We start from the raw sequence: 23,784 nt of genomic DNA, 5'->3' as shown, positions 1-23,784 counted from the left end.
GTAAATAAAATATATAAAAATGCCTAATTATTTATAATTTATGAGAAAGATATATATGTATGGAAGAATGTTATAAGGTGTCCAAGAACCATAAAGAAAAAGGGTGCATATATAATGTTAGAGGTCTAGAGTTCCACCAGGCTATATCACCCCTAAAGAAATAGAAAGAAGACCTTACTACCTGTGTACCCCAAAAAAAGCTATATTTCTTAGCCAGGATTATGGTGGAGATATGCACAAGTGAAATAAGAATATAAAGTAATACAATAAGATTATAAAACCAATATGTGTGCATTCATGCACCACCCGGTACGCTACCCTTGCCAAATTGCTCACTCTAGATCCCCACACGATCCATGAAGCCGTTCCCCCGGTCACACCGCCTGCTGCCGGTTCCCACTCATCCCTGGGGGAGTTAGGCGAGTGGTATCGAGAGCTACATGTCGGCACTGATGATACCCCCATACACCACAAGGAAGGGGTATACCGGGTGGTACAGGAGTATGAGCGGGTTTTTAGCAAGCACCCTCTAGATTTTGGGCAGATTAAAGGGGTTCAACACCACATCCCTACCGGTACACACTCCCCTATTAAAGAGAGATACAGGCCTATTCCCCCTGCGCACTACCAATGCGCCAAAGACATGTTGAGGAACATGAAGGAGGCAGGGGTTATTAGGGACAGCTGTAGTCCCTGGGCCGCTCCGTTGGTGCTGGTTAAGAAGAAGGATGGCACCATGCGGATGTGTGTGGATTACCGGAAGATTAACCAGATAACGCATAAGGATGCTTACCCTCTGCCCCGCATCAAAGAGTCCCTGGCCTCGCTGAGAACCGCTAACTACTTCTCCACCCTTGACCTCACCAGCGGGTACTGGCAGGTGGCCGTGGCACCGGAAGACCGAGAGAAGACTGCCTATGGGACCGTTTTGCTGTACTTGGATGATGTGATTGTGTACTCACAGACGTATGAAGCCCACCTGGAGCACCTAGCCGAGGTGTTCGCGTCCCTTGCCAAGTATGGGATGAAGTTGAAGCCCTCAAAGTGTCATCTGCTGAAACCCAGAGTGCAGTACCTAGGACATGTGGTTGGTGCGGAAGGTGTCGCCCCCAACCCCGAGAAGATCACCGCCATCCAAGACTGGCCGAGACCGACCACAGTGAGGGAAGTGAGGCAGTTTCTGGGCCTGGTGGGATATTACCGTCGCTTCATTAAGGGGTACACAAAGATGGCTGCCCCCATGCAAGACCTCCTCGTAGGACAGACCAAGGGTGGTAGATCCCTAGTAGCCCCATTGGTGTGGGAAGAAAAGCATGAGGAATCCTTCCGCCAGCTGAGAACAGCCCTGACCGGAGAGGAAATCCTAGCGTACCCTGACTACAGCCGCCCATTCATCCTCTACACCGACGCCAGCAATGTGGGCTTGGGGGCTGTTCTATCCCAGGTCCAAGACAGAAGGGAAAAGGTAATAGCTTATGCTAGCCGAAAACTCCGACCGACTGAGAGGAACCCTGAGAACTACATCTCCTTCAAGCTTGAGCTCTTGGCACTGGTGTGGGCTATCACCGAGCGGTTCCGCCATTACCTGGCAGCAGCCAAGTTCACCGCGTACACAGACAATAACCTGCTGACCCATCTAGATACGGCCAAGCTGGGCGCGTTGGAGCAGCGGTGGGTGACCAGGTTAGCCAACTACGATTTCACCATCAAGTACCGGGCCGGCCGTACCAACGTCAATGCCAATGCACTCTCCCGGATGCCCCACCTGTCGGAAGAGGGGCCAGAGGATGATGACCTCGAAGAGATCGAGTTGCCTGCATTTCACCGGCCATTCACTGAGAAGGTGCACGTCTACCAACAACGGGTGAACCTGGATCCGCTGCCCCGACAGGACTGGCAGGAAGCTCAGGACCAGGCACCTGCTGTCCGCCTGGTCAAGACTCTAGTGGAACAGGGTTCTGCTGGGATAGACCCTGCTGCCCCTGCCGAAGCCCAACGTCTGTGGCAAGAACGGACCCGGCTATACCTACACCAGGGGAAGTTGTATCGCGAGCTGATTAATCCAAAGACTCACGAGAAGATCCGCCAGCTGGTGATTCCCCAGGCTAAAGTGCCCACCGTCCTGCAAGCATACCATGATGGTGCAGTGCACTTCGGGTGGAAGAAGCTAGAGATGTTGTTAAGAGAGCGGTTCTATTGGAGTGGAATGCGGGAATCTGTGGAGGACTGGTGCCGAGAATGTGGCCCTTGCGCATTGAGAAGGAAGGACGAGGCCAGCCAGAAGGCACCCCTACACCCGATCATTACACACCAACCGCTGGAGCTGGTTGCCCTTGACCATGTAAAGCTCACCCCCAGCCGAAGTGGGTACACCTACGCTCTGACCATCGTAGACCACTACTCGAGGTTCCTGGTGGTTGTCCCAGTTAAGGACTTAACCGGCCGCACCGCTGCTAAGGCTTTCCAGGCTTATTTCTGTTGACCGCATTGGTACCCGGAGAGGGTGCTTACCGACCAGGGTCCGGCCTTTGAAGCAGAGGTATTCCAGGAATTCTGCCAGTTGTACGGCTGCAAGAAAATCCGGACCACGCCTTACCACGCCCAAACCAATGGCATTTGTGAAAAGATGAACCACTTGGTCCTGGGCCTCCTCAAGACGTTACCACTGGAAGAGCGGAACCTGTGGCTGGAGAAGCTACCTGACCTGGTCGATATGTACAACAACATCCCTTCCAGCTCTACGAAATGCACTCCAGCATACCTGATGAGAGCTCGTCCCGGCCGGCTACCAGTGGATCTGGAAATGGGCTTGGAAGCTTCAGAAGCACTCCTGTCGACAGCTGAATGGGACACTCGGCGGAGGACACAGTACCGACAGGTCCAGGAGTATGTTGAAAAGAACCTGTGCCGGAGTCGGGGACAACAGGAGCAGTGCTTCAACAAGAAGGCGCCTGCCGGTTCCTTCCAACCTGGGGATGTAGTGCTGAAGCGGAAAAGAAGGGCCCACAAGCTGGATGATCAATGGGAAAAAACCCCGTATGTAGTCCAGCCCACAGGATGGGAGAATGGGAAGGCCTACCAGATCAGCCGTGACCAGGGGGGGACTTTGGCCACGGTTTCCCGAGACCACCTGAAGAAGTGCCCACCAGCATTGAGAGTAGCGGATGAGGCTCCAGTTCCCAGTCCAGTGGAGAAGGAAAAAGAGGTAATCCACACCATGATGGGTGATTTTCCAGCAGACTGGCCTACACAGAACGGTGCGGTGATCCTTCCAGTGATACTGTTCCCACAACCCGTGGATGAAGAAATGATGGAAACGGTTAACCGCGAGCCAGTGCCCAGGGATGTACCTGTACCCAGCTCCCCTACGCCTCCGCCTGCCCCACATGATAGCAGGGAGGAGGAACTGACTGTTCCCTCTGCCCCACTGCCTGTCACCACTGACACCGGACCCCGAAGGTCCACTCGCCCCAACCTAGGTAGACCCCCACTTAGGTACAGGGAAACTACTCTTTAAAAGGGGGGGGCTTTATGTGTTGAGTGTACCAGTTTGAAAGTTTTAAATGATAAGTAAAGATGATCAACCAAAGAAGTTTACCTGATTGAACCGTGATTAAACCGGCCGTTGCCGGCAACTGTTGTCCCCGTAGGGACTGTGCAACCATTGCGTAAGGAACTGCTTACGGACAAGCCCGAGAACTTGCAGGGCAACCACAAACTTAGTGCAATGTAAATAAAAATGTTTGTTGGCTTGACACCGTTACCGCCTCCGGAGAGGCTGATTTGGGAGGATGGGCCTGGAGGAAAGGGATGGCCTAGGCCCGCCACTACCGTAACCGGTGGCGATCCTCCGGGGGTTCAGGGGTCCCCTTGGACGTGGGCCCCCTGAAAGAGACAGAACCCGCTCGGGCAACTTGGTGCTGGACTGGGGTCAAGGGGTGCTGCCCGCTTCTTAGGGGCAGCATCAGGGCCAGGTTGTTTGGGTGGGAGAAGAGCGGAAGCTGTACCGTTGTAAAATGTTTATGATGCTTTTACATGTTTTACCGTTTTATTCTTTTTCAGTTGTGAAAATAAAACCGGTGATGGACGGGCAGCCCGCGGACGGTCTGCATTTTACTATAGGGGAATGTGGCGCCCTGGACAAGCCAGGTCGTCACAGGTACTACACCAACACACTCTACACTCCGGCTAGGCACACCGAAGCTAAACACAAATCCTAGTTGCCTTCCTCCAGGGGCTGATGTCCACACCAGGGGGTGGGCCAGGCGGTTGATCCCACCCACCGAGGAGTTCACAGTCCTGGAGGCGGGAAAAGGAGTCAGATTAGAGATCAGTTTTGGAGTTAGAGAAGTGAAGAGGAGAGGAGACTGACCGTGTCCGGGTGTGTGGCCCGGGCACTCAGCAAGGTTGGCAGACGGTGGTGTCCTTCTGCAGGAGAGGCTGATTGGAGTGAACCGTACGGACCGGGGATGGGCGGTGGCCCGCCGGTACCAGATCGGGGAGTGAAGAGAAGCCAGCACCATCCGGCAGGGCCTACGGACCCCGACCAGGCTAGGAGTCGCCGTAAAACCGGTCAAATCCGTTAGCGACAGGAACCTCCAGGGTTTCCCAGCAGTCAAGACCCGATTGAAGGCAACAGCTCACACCGTAGAGGGAAGCACAGTCACCGCCAAGGCTACAGTTCCCAGGGCCAGAGCCTGCGGGCAAAAGGGGCTCCCTCAGCATCCATCCAAGCTGGGGAGCGGGTTACCGGTGAGAAGCCCGCTAGATTTTGGGGGAATAAAAGGGGTCCAACACCACATCCCCACAGGTGCACACCCACCCATCAAAGAGAGCTATAAGCCAATACCACCTTCACATTGCCAGTGTACCAAGGACATGTTGAGCAACATGAAGGCGGCTGGGGTTATCCGTGACAGTTGTAGCCTTTGGGCAGCTCTGTTGATCCTGTTAAAAAAGAAGGACGGCACCACTCCCCGTATTGAGGAATTGCTAGCTGCATTGAGAACTGCAAATTATTTTTCTACCCTTGATCTCACTAGTCACTATTGGCAAGTGTCCGTTGCTGAGGCAGACCGGGAGAAGACCGCCTTCGCCACCCCTATGGGTCTCTGCGAGTTCAAAAGCATGCCCTTCGAGCTGTGCAATGCGCCAGGAACCTTCCAGAGGCTGATGGAATGCTGCTTGGGACAAGATTTTAGGGTGTATAAAAAGGGAGATTAGATCCCGTGATCCCAACGTATTGTTACACCTCTATAAATCACTTGTAAGGCTACATCTGGAATATGGGAACCAGTTTTGGGCTCCACATTTTAAAAAGGACATTCAGAAGTTAGAGTCAGTTCAAAGGTGGGCAACTAGACTACTACAAGGAATGGAAGGCCTCCCATATGATGACAAGTTGAAAAAGTTATTAAGTGATTATTGGCTGCAATGGGGCTTTCTGGCTGGTGCCAGCCTCTCTTCTTAGCACACAGGAACCACAATCCCTACACCATGCTTCAATGGATTCTCTCATCCCAGCCCAGTAAAACTACATATTTTACACAGTCATAAGCAGCCAAAAGGGATCTATTCTATTCAATTGCAAATGATCTAGATAAGACTGAGAATAAGATACTGCACGGGACATAGCAGAGTTGGTCAAGTTGAGTGGAGATGAGTTTGCTATTTGGCACAGCTTTTTGCATCAATAAAGCAAGTAAAAGGTGTGAAAGATAAAAAAAAGGGTGAAAGTGTGAAAAGTGAATTGGCCAAATTGAGGTGCATATAAAGTTTTTGCTTTCTTTCAATTCACTAATGGGGCTCATTTGAATCAGGTGAATTGAGTTCTGCTTTTGGAAACTGGGTTAAGAAGGGGTGCACCGGTCCTGGAGGTACTGCAATACCAGGTCAATGCGTGGAGTGGACAGAGCAAGATTTTTTCCATCTCCTTGTTCTAAAAATCCATTTAATATATGGTCCCCAGAGAGGGGACGTATCAGATATTAAACTGATAAGAACAGATTTAATTTTTTTTTTTTTCTGTTTATCAGTAGGACTTCAAAATAACAAAGGTGATCACCTCCCGTTGCCTGGGAACCGTCCAGGCACAAGAGGGCTATGTGTCACCAGAAGGCGCACACACTTCCTCAAGGCCGGCAGATGTGCAATCCCAGGCACCTTCCAGTACCGACCAAGGTAGCGTCCTCCGAAACTACACTTGATCTTAGCCAAAAGGCCGAGAAGCTATAACCCGAATTGGTTACGGCCTTGAGTGGCACCCTGGCCTATACCGGACACATCTTAGGGAGAGGGAGACAAACCCACGCCTACAGAAGACATTTTGTCACCCAAGCCAACCCTTGAAAAGGCTGTTTTGCAGAGCAAAAACAAGAAGAATGGTGCTTTTTGCAGCCGCCGCCCACTGCAATGAATCTGAATAACTCCTCCTTTTGGACACAAGCACCTCCCCTCCCCCTTGCAGTCTTTCCAATTCATGATACAAAAAGACGGACGGACAGGACAGGACAGGACAGGCTGCCTGACTTTCCGTCACTGCCACCCTTTGCCATCCTTGCCTGTAGAAAGCCCTTTCATCATCCCCAAACCCTAATCTTTTCCCTTCCCTTCCCAGATGCGTCTCACTCCCTTTCATTAGGAAGTGAGCGCAGCCTTTTCTCCGTTCTGCACATGCGCGACGTTAAACACAAATGCGCAGGCGTGCGTTCCATTACCCTCACTGCATTCCACTCCCATACAGGAAGTGGGCGCAGCTATTACTACGGTCGCACATAAAAGAACCCACGGCCACCACTGCACATAGCTGACTCCACCACAGGACACCCACTTCTACACCAACGCAGGTAAGACAGGATCGGCACCTCTATGCTCCCGTTACAATCAGGCTCAGTCACCATGTGATAACGCTCTCAACTCTTTAGTTGCAGGCTCCCCTTGCTTCACCTCCACTGGCTGTGCTGCCATTTCCTCTCCCACCTGGAAGGTATACTTTATTCCACTATTTTCCTGTTTCTCTCTTCCCCCTTTTCCCATAACCTACTTTTATCTGCATTTGTGGGGTATCTATATGCTATTTACATCATAGTTTTATTCATTAATATGGAAGGGAAGAGTGCCCATGAGAGTGTTGAACTGCGGAGAGCAAGAGATTAAGCTGCTCCGATTTGCCACCATTGATAAGCTGTTCTCAGTAGATACACATGCTATCCAAACAGCAGCATCCACCATTGCTTCAGCCCACCCATTCAGTGACAGCTCACCAAGTCAGCCATAGGAGTGGTGTAAGGAATTACACGTAGGCACTGACTCCACACCTTCACATCACAAGAAGGGGGTCTACAGGCTAGTGCAAGAATACGAGCAAGTCTTCAGCAAACATCCGCTAGACTTTTGAAGAATAAAAGGGGTCAAACACTACATCCCCACAAGTGCACACCCACCCATCAAAGAGAGATATAAGCCAAAACTACCTGCACATTACCAGTGTACCAAGGACATGTTGAGCAACATGAAGGAGGCTGGGGTTATCCGTGACAGTTGTAGCCTCTGGGCAGCTCCGTTGGTCCTGTTAAAGAAGAAGGACAGCACCACTCCCCTGTATTGAGGAATAGCTAGCTGCATTGAGAACTGCAAATTATTTTTCTACCCTTGATCTCACTAGTCGCTATTGGCAAGTGTCCGTTGCTGAGGCAGACCGGGAGAAGACCACCTTTGCCACCCCGATGGGTCTCTGCGAGTTCAAAAGCATGCCCTTCGAGCTGTGCAATTTGCCAGGAACCTTCCAGAGGCTGATGGAATGCTGCTTGGGACACCGAAACTTTGAAACGGTACTGCTATACCTTTATGATGTTATTGTTTATTCTAAAGCAAACAAGATTTTAGGGTGTATAAAAAGGGAGATTAGATCCGGTGATCCCAACGTATTGTTACCCCTCTATAAATCACTTGTAAGGCCACATCTGGAATATGGGGTAAAGTCCTGAGCAGGTTGATAACCATTGGTTTGAGCATGGTAGGGTGTAGTGCGCATCTTCCTGCATCGGTAAAAGCTGCAGAAGTCCTTGAAGATTTCCGCTTCAAAGGCTGTGCCTTGATCTGTGAGGACTCTCTCTGAGTAGCCATGAGGTCTGCATAAGTGTGCTTGGAAGACCTTCGCTGCAGTATGGGCCATTAGATCTTTGACTTGTACCACAACCATAAATCTCGAGTAGTTGTCTACCATCGTAAGTGCATACGTGAGCTCGCCTCGATATTCTGCAACAAAACTCCCTTTTTCGATTTCAGTTTCAGCAAACACTCCTCTTCCTGTAGAAAATATTTATCATTACCTAAGACAGTCATTCTAATGCATGACAATATTAAGGCAATTTAGTTAAAACTTGTTTTAACTCACCTTTAAGGGGATTGATGTATTTCATGGTCAATCCAGGTTTGTCAGTGATGGCACTGACATAATGTATGGCGTCTTTTTCGGGCGTTATCCTTTGCCTTTTCATTGTGAAAATCCAGTTGCCTATATCAAAGCAAATTCTACTACTTGTAAAGTATGCAGAAAATGAAATGTAGAACATATAACATCAACTGCTTAGGAACGCATCATAGGTTAGTACTTAAAAGGATATTGTCATGTTCTAGTCATAATGCAAGCTGGACATTTTTCATGTTACCCTGTAATCGCCGGCCTGTTCTAATGCTCACAAGCCAAGATATAGGCTCAGCTGCTAAGGCTTCCCTCTGCCTTCTGAATGAAACTTGAATATGTCTGGGTCACTGTGTATATAGCAGGTGCTCAGAAAAAATAAGAGTCAATTCAATAAAAAAAGCTCTGGCACACTATAGTGATCAATAACGTAAGAAAAGAACTCTTGGAATGCTGAAAATTCTTTATTTGTGCAAAAGGATAATTCATCCAACGTTTCGACCTTGTTTTTAGGTCTTTATCAAGGATAAAGTTATCTAAGATCATAAAGGGTTACAAAACCATATAAACACGTAATTAGTACATAGTACAACATAACAGTACAATATATTGCTACTTGAGAGTACAATGGGTCAAATGACCATGATGCACATACAAAAAATTTTTCCAAAGCCATAGTGAAAACATTTGTACTGAGGAAAGAAAATTTCCACATGACCTATCTGGAGAAACATTCTGGATCAAACAACCAAAAATAGTCAAGCAGGTAAATACACACCTATATGGATAACAGGATGATATGTGTTCAATTGTATAGCGTCATTGCCATTAAGGTACAAATGGAAAACTTGCAATCCTATATAGTGAAGGAAATGAACACATATCATATCAAAGAACACAGGAACATGGGTGTGAGAAAAACCTCAATGTTTATACTTTGTTCTTTATAATGGTGTGAACATGTATATGTCTCAGTACCTTATGCACTTGAGAATTCTAGTGAGTAGATCATGAAAGCCTATTTCAGAACTGGAATCAGTAAATAATTGTAGGTGGAATCTAAATGAAAAGATGGTACAAGTGTTATCATGACACGTGGGCTATAACACAATGGACCGTGTGACAAAGAAGAAAGGAGAGAAAGAAGAGGAAGAAAATGCAACTACCTGTAACATTACGTGATAGTCACTGGTAAGTATCACTTGACAATTCAAGTGAAAAAGGATTCCTTTATTAAAGGGTTCTCAGTCGCCTCAGGATCATGAAATACTAGGGTAAATGATATGAGAATGGGTAAGAAGCACCACTAAAGGAAATATGAGATGCAGGACATATATCTATAAACCCCTGAACTACATGATAGAAATAAAAAGAAGAAAAAAGAAAAAAAAGAAGAAAGAAGAAGAACACATAGAATGCGGAAAGAGAATGGGTACAACTACCTGAGTTACTGCAGGGAGGCCCCTGGTTGGTATTGTGAGGGTTAGTGGAATTCCTTCACTGAAGGGTTCTCAGTTGCCTCAGGTTCGTGAAAAATGCTATAGACAAATAATGCCCGGAGAAAAGGGGTTCATATACAGCGAATAATGGTAATACAAGGTACATGTGTCACATGTAATAGTATATATATATATATTGTACTAAGCTCTACACCAGAAATAGAAAGTAGTCCCTCTGCCTTCTGTCTAGGTGCCCTGAGTTATGTCCTGTAAACTGTCACAGGGACCCAGACACACATGTGTAGTAGGGGAATATCCCTGCTGAGATGCCAGTGCTAGAGCACTCGTTTGCTGTGGAGTTGAACGCTATGTGAGCAGTTCTTACCTTCAATGAGCAGAAGTCTCTTTTTTCAGATTTCAATATCTCTGTGGGTATCTGGCAGAAATATGGAATACTCTTTACTGCTAAGACCCTGTACACCACTCCCACTAAAGGGGGCTTTACACGCTGCGACATCGCTAATGCGGAGTCGTTGGGGTCACGGAATTTGTGACGCACATCCGGCCGCATTAGCGATGTTGCTGCGTGTGACACCGATGAGCGATTTTGCATCGCTGCAAAAACGTGCAAAATCGCTCATCGGTGACATGGGTCTCCATTCTCGATTATCGTTACTGCAGCAGTAACGATGTAGTTCGTCGCTCCTGCGGCAGCACACATCGCTCCGTGTGACACCGCAGAAACGAGGAACCTCTCCTTACCTGCCTCCCAGCCGCTATGAGGAAGGAAGGAGGTGGGCGGGATGTTCCGGCCACTCATCTCCGCCCCTCCGCTGCTATTGGGCGGTCGCTCAGTGACGTCGCTGTGACGCCGCACGGACCGCCCCCTTAGAAAGGAGGCGGTTCGCCGGTCACAGCGACGTCGCCGGGCAGGTAAGTATGTGTGATGGGTCTGGTCGGTGTTGTGCAGCATGGGCAGCGATTTGCCCGTGTCGCGCAACAGATGGGGGCGGGTATCCACACTAGCGATATCGGGACCGATATCGCAGTGTGTAAAGTAGCCTTTAATAAACTGTGTAAAGGATTTTAAGTAAAAATCCACAATAAACCAGCGCTAGATGGGTTTTTATAATTTTATTAATAGACCACAAATAAAAAATTTTTTGCTATCCTTGTTTCAAGACAGAGTATTTGATAATATACAATACACTGATTATTACTAAAACCAAGGACCACATAAAACAAGGACCACATAAAATAAAAAATGAAAGTAATGAGAATAAAATTCTTTTGTATAACCAATTAACTTCGAGGTGATACAATATTCACATTGATTTAGTTTTACCAGTCTAATGTAATGCCCCGGCCGGTGGCATATATTTTGTTTGGTTAATAATTTAGACTTATACAATGAAAGATGTACTATACCACCCCTGGCTAACTTACAAGTTTTAAGTTGTACAATATAAGTTTGCGACGTTATATTCATATATAGGAAGGCAAACAATATTGGCAATTTAGTGGCACCCACCATACGTAATCTTACAGCACCTAATAAGGGAGGATTATTTGGCCTGAAAGGTTTTTTTCCATGCAAAAGCTGTATAGTATGTAAGAATACAAAAAATATTTCACGGAAATCCTTCTTACAGGGGCAGTCAGAAGTCATGATTAGAGAATTTATTACATGTCAATCAAAGGGAGTAGTATATTGCATTCAATGTCCCTGTCAGAAAAAATACATTGGGAGAACTATTAGACCCCTATGGAAAAGGGTGGGTGAGCACATTAGAAGTGTTAAAAATAAATGTACTAAGCACCCCCTATCCAGACATTATGTGTTAAAACATGGAGGGTCCTTTAAAGGATCCCAAGTATGGGGCGTACAAAAAATAACTAAGGATTGGAGAGGTGGCGATTTCATTAAAAAAATGTCACGAGCAGAAAGCCAATGGATTTTTGAATTGAACACCTTGAAACCATATGGACTCAATAATGATATAGAACTGTTTGCTTTTAATTAATTTATATTTTTATAGGTAGAGGAGTAATAGGTACTGATAATAATACGGAGAGAAGGAAAAAAAAAAAAAAAAGCGATTGTCATGGAGATATATGTGTATATATGCATAATATATATTAAAATTGGTGCTTCACTTGCCCAAGGTTGATGTAGATATAAGGGGCTTTTCATATTATAGCAAATTTATATTACACCTTTATGATGTCCTTTTGTTAAATTTATTGTTGAAAAAAAGCATATGCATATATACACATTGTCTTCCCAGTATATGATGATACAAGCAAGGCTATATATAGGTCTTTTTAGAAAAACCTTTAGAAAAACCTTTGCACATAATTATATTATATGGCTATTATGAACGGTCTTTCACAAATTGATATATGTAGTGGTCATTGAATGTTGGTTGAATTTAAACATTGTTTAATTTTATGCAAATTATAACCAATTAAATATATGCATAAATAGTGCTCTAGGCAACAGCTGAGTTATCCTTGAGGAAGGGGGCCGTTACACGCCCCCGAAACGCGCGTCGGATCAGGACTCTGTTTTTGCCTACCTCACCTGTGCGGTGATAACCTGCCAAGTAATCTCTCCCTCGTGTGGAATCAACCGGCTTCCACTGGACACGGTACGGATTGCCTGCTGGAGAGGTTGAGAGGTTACCGCTGACATTTCCTTTGTCTGCAACCAGGATACATTGGTACCTCCAGCGGTTCTGCATTGCTCGTTTGGAAGCGGATCGGAGCCTTGTGTGGTGCTAACCTGCCAAGCAACTTCCTCCTGTGTGGAATCAGTCAGCTGACACTGGATACGGTCTGGACTGCCCGCTGGAGAGGCTGAGTAGTTACCGCTGATCTTATTGTTGTCCGCAGCCAACATCTTGGTGCTTTCAGTGGCTTCGTACTGCTTGATTTCGAAAGTACATTTGGGAGAATACGGGACCGGCTGGTTTGTGGCCTTGTGAAGTGTTATAAAGGCTCTGTAAAGAGGGATGTCGGTAACCATACATCTCCCCCAGAGCCAGCACTAGTCGCGGCCACTGGCCTCAAAACGTCCGCTCTGGAAGTCTAACAGGTCAATCCTGTACATAGCGGTTCCAGCCTAATCAACGGAGAAATCCGGGGTGTTTTTTGCGGTCAAGTTGTTGTGAGGTTTATTCCCCCAGGCCCTGGGGGCGAATATAACGTCGCAAACTTATATTGTACAACTTAAAACTTGTAAGTTAGCCAGGGGTGGTATAGTACATCTTTCATTGTATAAGTCTAAATTATTAACCAAACAAAATATATGCCACCGGCCGGGGCATTACATTAGACTGGTAAAACTAAATCAATGTGAATATTGTATCACCTCGAAGTTAATTGGTTATACAAAAGAATTTTATTCTCATTACTTTCATTTTTTATTTTATGTGGTCCTTGTTTTATGTGGTCCTTGGTTTTAGTAATAATCAGTGTATTGTATATTATCAAATACTCTGTCTTGAAACAAGGATAGCAAACATTTTTTTATTTGTGGTCTATTAATAAAATTATAAAAACCCATCTAGCGCTGGTTTATTGTGGATTTTTACTTAAAATCCTTTACACAGTTTATTAAAGGCTACTTTACACACTGCGATATCGGTCCCGATATCGCTAGTGTGGATACCCGCCCCCATCTGTTGCGCGACACGGGCAAATCGCTGCCCATGCTGCACAACACCGACCAGACCCGTCACACATACTTACCTGCCCGGCGACGTCGCTGTGACCGGCGAACCGCCTCCTTTCTAAGGGGGCGGTCCGTGCGGCGTCACAGCGACGTCACTGAGCGACCGCCCAATAGCAGCGGAGGGGCGGAGATGAGTGGCCGGAACATCCCGCCCACCTCCTTCCTTCCTCATAGCGGCTGGGAGGCAGGTAAGGAGAGGTTCCTCGTTTCTGCGGTGTCACACGGAGCGATGTGTGCTGCCGCAGGAGCGACGAACTACATCGTTACTGCTGCAGTAACGATAATCGAGAATGGAGACCCATGTCACCGATGAGCGATTTTGCACGTTTTTGCAGCGATGCAAAATCGCTCATCGGTGTCACACGCAGCAACATCGCTAATGCGGCCGGATGTGCGTCACAAATTCCGTGACCCCAACGACTCCGCATTAGCGATGTCGCAGCGTGTAAAGCCCCCTTTAGTGGGAGTGGTGTACAGGGTCTTAGCAGTAAAGAGTATTCCATATTTCTGCCAGATACCCACAGAGATATTGAAATCTGAAAAAAGAGACTTCTGCTCATTGAAGGTAAGAACTGCTCACATAGCGTTCAACTCCACAGCAAACGAGTGCTCTAGCACTGGCATCTCAGCAGGGATATTCCCCTACTACACATGTGTGTCTGGGTCCCTGTGACAGTTTACAGGACATAACTCAGGGCACCTAGACAGAAGGCAGAGGGACTACTTTCTATTTCTGGTGTAGAGCTTAGTACAATATATATATATATACTATTACATGTGACACATGTACCTTGTATTACCATTATTCGCTGTATATGAACCCCTTTTCTCCGGGCATTATTTGTCTATAGCATTTTTCACGAACCTGAGGCAACTGAGAACCCTTCAGTGAAGGAATTCCACTAACCCTCACAATACCAACCAGGGGCCTCCCTGCAGTAACTCAGGTAGTTGTACCCATTCTCTTTCCGCATTCTATGTGTTCTTCTTCTTTCTTCTTTTTTTTCTTTTTTCTTCTTTTTATTTCTATCATGTAGTTCAGGGGTTTATAGATATATGTCCTGCATCTCATATTTCCTTTAGTGGTGCTTCTTACCCATTCTCATATCATTTACCCTAGTATTTCATGATCATGAGGCGACTGAGAACCCTTTAATAAAGGAATCCTTTTTCACTTGAATTGTCAAGTGATACTTACCAGTGACTATCACGTAATGTTACAGGTAGTTGCATTTTCTTCCTCTTCTTTCTCTCCTTTCTTCTTTGTCACACGGTCCATTGTGTTATAGCCCACGTGTCATGATAACACTTGTACCATCTTTTCATTTAGATTCCACCTACAATTATTTACCGATTCCAGTTCTGAAATAGGCTTTCATGATCTACTCACTAGAATTCTCAAGTGCATAAGGTACTGAGACATATACATGTTCACACCATTATAAAGAACAAAGTATAAACATTGAGGTTTTTCTCACACCCATGTTCCTGTGTTCTTTGATATGATATGTGTTCATTTCCTTCACTATATAGGATTGCAAGTTTTCCATTTGTACCTTAATGGCAATGACGCTATACAATTGAACACATATCATCCTGTTATCCATATAGGTGTGTATTTACCTGCTTGACTATTTTTGGTTGTTTGATCCAGAATGTTTCTCCAGATAGGTCATGTGGAAATTTTCTTTCCTCAGTACAAATGTTTTCACTATGGCTTTGGAAAACTTTTTTGTATGTGCATCATGGTCATTTGACCCATTGTACTCTCAAGTAGCAATATATTGTACTGTTATGTTGTACTATGTACTAATTACGTGTTTATATGGTTTTGTAACCCTTTATGATCTTAGATAACTTTATCCTTGATAAAGACCTAAAAACAAGGTCGAAACGTTGGATGAATTATCCTTTTGCACAAATAAAGAATTTTCAGCATTCCAAGAGTTCTTTTCTTACGTTATTGATCACTATAGTGTGCCAGAGCTATTTCTATTGAATTGACTCTTATTTTTTCTGAGCACCTGCTATATACACAGTGACCCAGACATATTCAAGTTTCATTCAGAAGGCAGAGGGAAGCCTTAGCAGCTGAGCCTATATCTTGGCTTGTGAGCATTAGAACAGGCCGGCGATTACAGGGTAACATGAAAAATGTCCAGCTTGCATTATGACTAGAACATGACAATATCCTTTTAAGTACTAACCTATGATGCGTTCCTAAGCAGTTGATGTTATATGTTCTACATTTCATTTTCTGCATACTTTACAAGTAGTAGAATTTGCTTTGATATAGGCAACTGGATTTTCACAATGAAAAGGCAAAGGATAACGCCCGAAAAAGACGCCATACATTATGTCAGTGCCATCACTGACAAACCTGGATTGACCATGAAATGCATCAATCCCCTTAAAGGTGAGTTAAAACAAGTTTTAACTAAATTGCCTTAATATTGTCATGCATTAGAATGACTGTCTTAGGTAATGATAAATATTTTCTACAGGAAGAGGAGTGTTTGCTGAAACTGAAATCGAAAAAGGGAGTTTTGTTGCAGAATATCGAGGCGAGCTCACGTATGCACTTACGATGGTAGACAACTACTCGAGATTTATGGTTGTGGTACAAGTCAAAGATCTAATGGCCCATACTGCAGCGAAGGTCTTCCAAGCACACTTATGCAGACCTCATGGCTACTCAGAGAGAGTCCTCACAGATCAAGGCACAGCCTTTGAAGCGGAAATCTTCAAGGACTTCTGCAGCTTTTACCGATGCAGGAAGATGCGCACTACACCCTACCATGCTCAAACCAATGGTTATCAACCTGCTCAGGACTTTACCCCATATTCCAGATGTGGCCTTACAAGTGATTTATAGAGGGGTAACAATACGTTGGGATCACCGGATCTAATCTCCCTTTTTATACACCCTAAAATCTTGTTTGCTTTAGAATAAACAATAACATCATAAAGGTATAGCAGTACCGTTTCAAAGTTTCGGTGTCCCAAGCAGCATTCCATCAGCCTCTGGAAGGTTCCTGGCAAATTGCACAGCTCGAAGGGCATGCTTTTGAACTCGCAGAGACCCATCGGGGTGGCAAAGGCGGTCTTCTCCCGGTCTGCCTCAGCAACGGACACTTGCCAATAGCGACTAGTGAGATCAAGGGTAGAAAAATAATTTGCAGTTCTCAATGCAGCTAGCTATTCCTCAATACAGGGGAGTGGTGCTGTCCTTCTTCTTTAACAGGACCAACGGAGCTGCCCAGAGGCTACAACTGTCACGGATAACCCCAGCCTCCTTCATGTTGCTCAACATGTCCTTGGTACACTGGTAATGTGCAGGTAGTTTTGGCTTATATCTCTCTTTGATGGGTGGGTGTGCACTTGTGGGGATGTAGTGTTTGACCCCTTTTATTCTTCAAAAGTCTAGCGGATGTTTGCTGAAGACTTGCTCGTATTCTTGCACTAGCCTGTAGACCCCCTTCTTGTGATGTGAAGGTGTGGAGTCAGTGCCTACGTGTAATTCCTTACACCACTCCTCTGGCTGACTTGGTGAGCTGTCACTGAATGGGTGGGCTGAAGCAATGGTGGATGCTGCTGTTTGGATAGCATGTGTATCTACTGAGAACAGCTTATCAATGGTGGCAAATCGGAGCAGCTTAATCTCTTGCTCTCCGCAGTTCAACACTCTCATGGGCACTCTTCCCTTCCATATTAATGAATATGTTGCTCAACATGTCCTTGGTACACTGGCAATGTGAAGGTGGTATTGGCTTATAGCTCTCTTTGATGGGTGGGTGTGCACCTGTGGGGATGTGGTGTTGGACCCCTTTTATTCCCCCAAAATCTAGCGGGCTTCCCACCGGTAACCCGCTCCCCAGCTTGGATGGATGCTGAGGGAGCCCCTTTTGCCCGCAGGCTCTGGCCCTGGGAACTGTAGCCTTGGCGGTGACTGTGCTTCCCTCTACGGTGTGAGCTGTTGCCTTCAATCGGGTCTTGACTGCTGGGAAACCCTGGAGGTTCCTGTCGCTAACGGATTTGACCGGTTTTACGGCGACTCCTAGCCTGGTCGGGGTCCGTAGGCCCTGCCGGATGGTGCTGGCTTCTCTTCACTCCCCGATCTGGTACCGGCGGGCCACCGCCCATCCCCGGTCCGTACGGTTCACTCCAATCAGCCTCTCCTGCAGAAGGACACCACCGTCTGCCAACCTTGCTGAGTGCCCGGGCCACACACCCGGACACGGTCAGTCTCCTCTCCTCTTCACTTCTCTAACTCCAAAACTGATCTCTAATCTGACTCCTTTTCCCGCCTCCAGGACTGTGAACTCCTCGGTGGGTGGGATCAACCGCCTGGCCCACCCCCTGGTGTGGACATCAGCCCCTGGAGGAAGGCAACTAGGATTTGTGTTTAGCTTCGGTGTGCCTAGCCGGAGTGTAGAGTGTGTTGGTGTAGTACCTGTGACGACCTGGCTTGTCCAGGGCGCCACATTCCCCTATAGTAAAATGCAGACCGTCCGCGGGCTGCCCGTCCATCACCGGTTTTATTTTCACAACTGAAAAAGAATAAAACGGTAAAACATGTAAAAGCATCATAAACATTTTACAACGGTACAGCTTCCGCTCTTCTCCCACCCAAACAACCTGGCCCTGATGCTGCCCCTAAGAAGCGGGCAGCACCCCTTGACCCCAGTCCAGCACCAAGTTGCCCGAGCGGGTTCTGTCTCTTTCAGGGGGCCCACGTCCAAGGGGACCCCTGAACCCCCGGAGGATCGCCACCGGTTACGGTAGTGGCGGGCCTAGGCCATCCCTTTCCTCCAGGCCCATCCTCCCAAATCAGCCTCTCCGGAGGCGGTAACGGTGTCAAGCCAACAAACATTTTTATTTACATTGCACTAAGTTTGTGGTTGCCCTGCAAGTTCTCGGGCTTGTCCGTAAGCAGTTCCTTACGCAATGGTTGCACAGTCCCTACGGGGACAACAGTTGCCGGCAACGGCCGGTTTAATCACGGTTCAATCAGGTAAACTTCTTTGGTTGATCATCTTTACTTATCATTTAAAACTTTCAAACTGGTACACTCAACACATAAAGCCCCCCCCTTTTAAAGAGTAGTTTCCCTGTACCTAAGTGGGGGTCTACCTAGGTTGGGGCGAGTGGACCTTCGGGGTCCGGTGTCAGTGGTGACAGGCAGTGGGGCAGAGGGAACAGTCAGTTCCTCCTCCCTGCTATCATGTGGGGCAGGCGGAGGCGTAGGGGAGCTGGGTACAGGTACCTCCCTGGGCACTGGCTCGCGGTTAACCGTTTCCATCATTTCTTCATCCACGGGTTGTGGGAACAGTATCACTGGAAGGATCACCGCACCGTTCTGTGTAGGCCAGTCTGCTGGAAAATCACCCATCATGGTGTGGATTACCTCTTTTTCCTTCTCCACTGGACTGGGAACTGGAGCCTCATCCGCTACTCTCAATGCTGGTGGGCACTTCTTCAGGTGGTCTCGGGAAACCGTGGCCAAAGTCCCCCCCTGGTCACGGCTGATCTGGTAGGCCTTCCCATTCTCCCATCCTGTGGGCTGGACTACATACGGGTTTTTTTCCCATTGATCATCCAGCTTGTGGGCCCTTCTTTTCCGCTTCAGCACTACATCCCCAGGTTGGAAGGAACCGGCAGGCGCCTTCTTGTTGAAGCACTGCTCCTGTTGTCCCCGACTCCGGCACAAGTTCTTTTCAACATACTCCTGGACCTGTCGGTACTGTGTCCTCCGCCGAGTGTCCCATTCAGCTGTCGACAGGAGTGCTTCTGAAGCTTCCAAGCCCATTTCCAGATCCACTGGTAGCCGGCCGGGACGAGCTCTCATCAGGTATGCTGGAGTGCATTTCGTAGAGCTGGAAGGGATGTTGTTGTACATATCGACCAGGTCAGGTAGCTTCTCCAGCCACAGGTTCCGCTCTTCCAGTGGTAACGTCTTGAGGAGGCCCAGGACCAAGTGGTTCATCTTTTCACAAATGCCATTGGTTTGGGCGTGGTAAGGCGTGGTCCGGATTTTCTTGCAGCCATACAACTGGCAGAATTCCTGGAATACCTCTGCTTCAAAGGCCGGACCCTGGTCGGTAAGCACCCTCTCCGGGTACCAATGCGGTCAACAGAAATAAGCCTGGAAAGCCTTAGCAGCGGTGCGGCCGGTTAAGTCCTTAACTGGGACAACCACCAGGAACCTCGAGTAGTGGTCTACGATGGTCAGAGCGTAGGTGTACCCACTTTGGCTGGGGGTGAGCTTTACATGGTCAAGGGCAACCAGCTCCAGCGGTTGGTGTGTAATGATCGGGTGTAGGGGTGCCTTCTGGCTGGCCTCGTCCTTCCTTCTCAATGCGCAAGGGCCACATTCTCGGCACCAGGCCTCCACAGATTCCCGCATTCCACTCCAATAGAACCGCTCTCTTAACAACATCTCTAGCTTCTTCCACCCGAAGTGCACTGCACCATCATGGTATGCTTGCAGGACGGTGGGCACGTTAGCCTGGGGAATCACCAGCTGGCGGATCTTCTCGTGAGTCTTTGGATTAATCAGCTCGCGATACAACTTCCCCTGGTGTAGGTATAGCCGGGTCCGTTCTTGCCACAGACGTTGGGCTTCGGCAGGGGCAGCAGGGTCTATCCCAGCAGAACCCTGTTCCACTAGAGTCTTGACCAGGCGGACAGCAGGTGCCTGGTCCTGAGCTTCCTGCCAGTCCTGTCGGGGCAGCGGATCCAGGTTCACCCGTTGTTGGTAGACGTGCACCTTCTCAGTGAATGGCCGGTGAAATGCAGGCAACTCGATCTCTTCGAGGTCATCATCCTCTGGCCCCTCTTCCGACAGGTGGGGCATCCGGGAGAGTGCATTGGCATTGACGTTGGTACGGCCGGCCCGGTACTTGATGGTGAAATCGTAGTTGGCTAACCTGGTCACCCACCGCTGCTCCAACGCGCCCAGCTTGGCCGTATCTAGATGGGTCAGCAGGTTATTGTCTGTGTACGCGGTGAACTTGGCTGCTGCCAGGTAATGGCGGAACCGCTCGGTGATAGCCCACACCAGTGCCAAGAGCTCAAGCTTGAAGGAGATGTAGTTCTCAGGGTTCCTCTCAGTCGGTCGGAGTTTTCGGCTAGCATAAGCTATTACCTTTTCCCTTCTGTCTTAGACCTGGGATAGAACAGCCCCCAAGCCCACATTGCTGGCGTCGGTGTAGAGGATGAATGGGCGGCTGTAGTCAGGGTACGCTAGGATTTCCTCTCCGGTCAGGGCTGTTCTCAGCTGGCGGAAGGATTCCTCATGCTTTTCTTCCCACACCAATGGGGCTACTAGGGATCTACCACCCTTGGTCTGTCCTACGAGGAGGTCTTGCATGGGGGCAGCCATCTTTGTGTACCCCTTAATGAAGCGACGGTAATATCCCACCAGGCCCAGAAACTGCCTCACTTCCCTCACTGTGGTCGGTCTCGGCCAGTCTTGGATGGCGGTGATCTTCTCGGGGTTGGGGGCGACACCTTCCGCACCAACCACATGTCCTAGGTACTGCACTCTGGGTTTCAGCAGATGACACTTTGAGGGCTTCAACTTCATCCCATACTTGGCAAGGGACGCGAACACCTCGGCTAGGTGCTCCAGGTGGGCTTCATACGTCTGTGAGTACACAATCACATCATCCAAGTACAGCAAAACGGTCCCATAGGCAGTCTTCTCTCGGTCTTCCGGTGCCACGGCCACCTGCCAGTACCCGCTGGTGAGGTCAAGGGTGGAGAAGTAGTTAGCGGTTCTCAGCGAGGCCAGGGACTCTTTGATGCGGGGCAGAGGGTAAGCATCCTTATGCGTTATCTGGTTAATCTTCCGGTAATCCACACACATCCGCATGGTGCCATCCTTCTTCTTAACCAGCACCAACGGAGCGGCCCAGGGACTACAGCTGTCCCTAATAACCCCTGCCTCCTTCATGTTCCTCAATATGTCTTTGGCGCATTGGTAGTGCGCAGGGGGAATAGGCCTGTATCTCTCTTTAATAGGGGAGTGTGTACCGGTAGGGATGTGGTGTTGAACCCCTTTAATCTGCCCAAAATCTAGAGGGTGCTTGCTAAAAACCCGCTCATACTCCTGTACCACCCGGTATAACCCCTTCCTTGTGGTGTATGGGGGTATCATCAGTGCCGACATGTAGCTCTCGATACCACTCGCCTAACTCCCCCAGGGATGAGTGGGAACCGGCAGCAGGCGGTGTGACCGGGGGAACGGCTTCATGGATTGTGTGGGGATCTAGAGTGAGCAATTTGGCAAGGGTAGCGTACCGGGTGGTGCATGAATGCACACATATTGGTTTTATAATCTTATTGTATTACTTTATATTCTTATTTCACTTGTGCATATCTCCACCATAATCCTGGCTAAGAAATATAGCTTTTTTTGGGGTACACAGGTAGTAAGGTCTTCTTTCTATTTCTTTAGGGGTGATATAGCCTGGTGGAACTCTAGACCTCTAACATTATATATGCACCCTTTTTCTTTATGGTTCTTGGACACCTTATAACATTCTTCCATACATATATATCTTTCTCATAAATTATAAATAATTAGGCATTTTTATATATTTTATTTACATTTTCATAAATAACTTTTTACAAAGCATGGGGGACATTCTCACATACATATAATTTTCATGTACGCATTCTGAAAATTTACGCATAAACCGTACACACTCCTTTTTGTAACAATTTCTATAACTCATTCGCTGAACTCTCATCCCGGATATTCATTCTTACACCGAATTTCCTGTTATAACACAACATTCATGATTTTTATTCAATTTATTTTTATTTTTTAGGTTTATTAGTAGTGATGAGCGAGTACTAAAAAGCTCGGGTGCTCGAAGCTCGGGCCGAGCCTCCCAAGATACTCGTGTACTCGGCCCGAGCACCGAGCCCAATGTTATCCTATGGGAAACCCGAGTATTTTTGTGAAATGACCACCGGCAGCATGTAGAAACCCTAAAAATGGCACAAAAGTCTCCGAAGAGTGCTCAAATGACATGGCAACAGCATGGGGAAGACCCCTTGAAGCATTTATCACTCAAAAGTCACAGCTTTGAATAATTTTGTCCGCGTTTTACGCCATTTTTACGGACTCACCAGAAAACCTTCCAAAATGACACCAAAATGATTTTTCATAGCGGAAATGTTAAGGGCACATACCCAATAGTGAGATAGAGCTAATGTATGTTACTTTTTGAGATCAATACATGAAAGATTTTACGTAAAACATTGTGTGGCACTCCGATGTCCCTGAGAAGAGACGTACATAAAGGCCTCTGAGTCTAATGTGCCCATTTTGAGGAACTGAGTCTTTGTAGTATTTTCCTTTGCCAGGGCAGTCCAAAATTGTGAGGTTCACCAATGCCCCTGCATACAGACGTGCATGATGGCCTGTAAACCTGAAGTGCCCATTGTAAGGAAGTGGGTCTATTGTAGTATAGCCCTTAGGCAGGGCAGCCAAAAATTGGGAGGCTCCACGTTGTCCCTGGATAGAGACGTGCATGAGGGCCTCAAAACATTAAGTGTCCAGTGTCAGGAAGTGGGTGTATTATAGTATGGCCCTTAGGCAGGGCAGCCAAAAATTGGGAGGCTCCACGTTGTCCCTGGATAGAGACGTGCATGAGGGCCTGTAAACCTGAAGTGCCCATTGGAAGGAAGTGGGTCTTTTGTAGTATAGCCCTTTGGCAGGGCAGCCAAAAATTGGGAGGCTCCACGTTGTCCCTGGATAGAGACGTGCATGAGGGCCTGTAAACCTGAAGTGCCCATTGGAAGGAAGTGGGTCTTTTGTAGTATAGCCCTTTGGCAGGGCAGCCAAAAATTGGGAGGCTCCACGTTGTCCCTGGATAGAGACATGCATGAGGGCCTCAAAACATTAAGTGTCCATTGTCAGGAAGTGGGTGTATTATAGTATAGCCCTTAGGCAGGGCAGCCAAAAATTGGGAGGCTCCACGTTGTCCCTGGATAGAGACGTGCATGAGGGCCTGTAAACCTGAAGTGCCCATTGGAAGGAAGTGGGTCTTTTGTAGTATAGCCCTTTGGCAGGGCAGCCAAAAATTGGGAGGCTCCACGTTGTCCCTGGATAGAGACGTGCATGAGGGCCTCAAAACATTAAGTGTCCATTGTCAGGAAGTGGGTGTATTATA

The 23,784-nt window shown here is 47.5% G+C and overlaps 1 pseudogene; it reads right to left on the bottom strand.

Annotated features, from left to right (window-relative positions):
• Nucleotides 1-5,854: 5,854 nt before the first annotated feature.
• LOC142255442 (U2 spliceosomal RNA) lies at nucleotides 5,855-6,061 on the bottom strand (annotated as a pseudogene).
• Nucleotides 6,062-23,784: the final 17,723 nt, after the last annotated feature.

Source organism: Anomaloglossus baeobatrachus, chromosome 10 (genome assembly GCF_048569485.1).
Source record: "Anomaloglossus baeobatrachus isolate aAnoBae1 chromosome 10, aAnoBae1.hap1, whole genome shotgun sequence".
In the NCBI taxonomy this organism is placed as follows: Eukaryota; Metazoa; Chordata; class Amphibia; order Anura; family Aromobatidae; genus Anomaloglossus; species Anomaloglossus baeobatrachus.
Note: the sequence above shows the minus strand (reverse complement) of the source record. Positions and strands in the feature narration are given on the sequence as shown.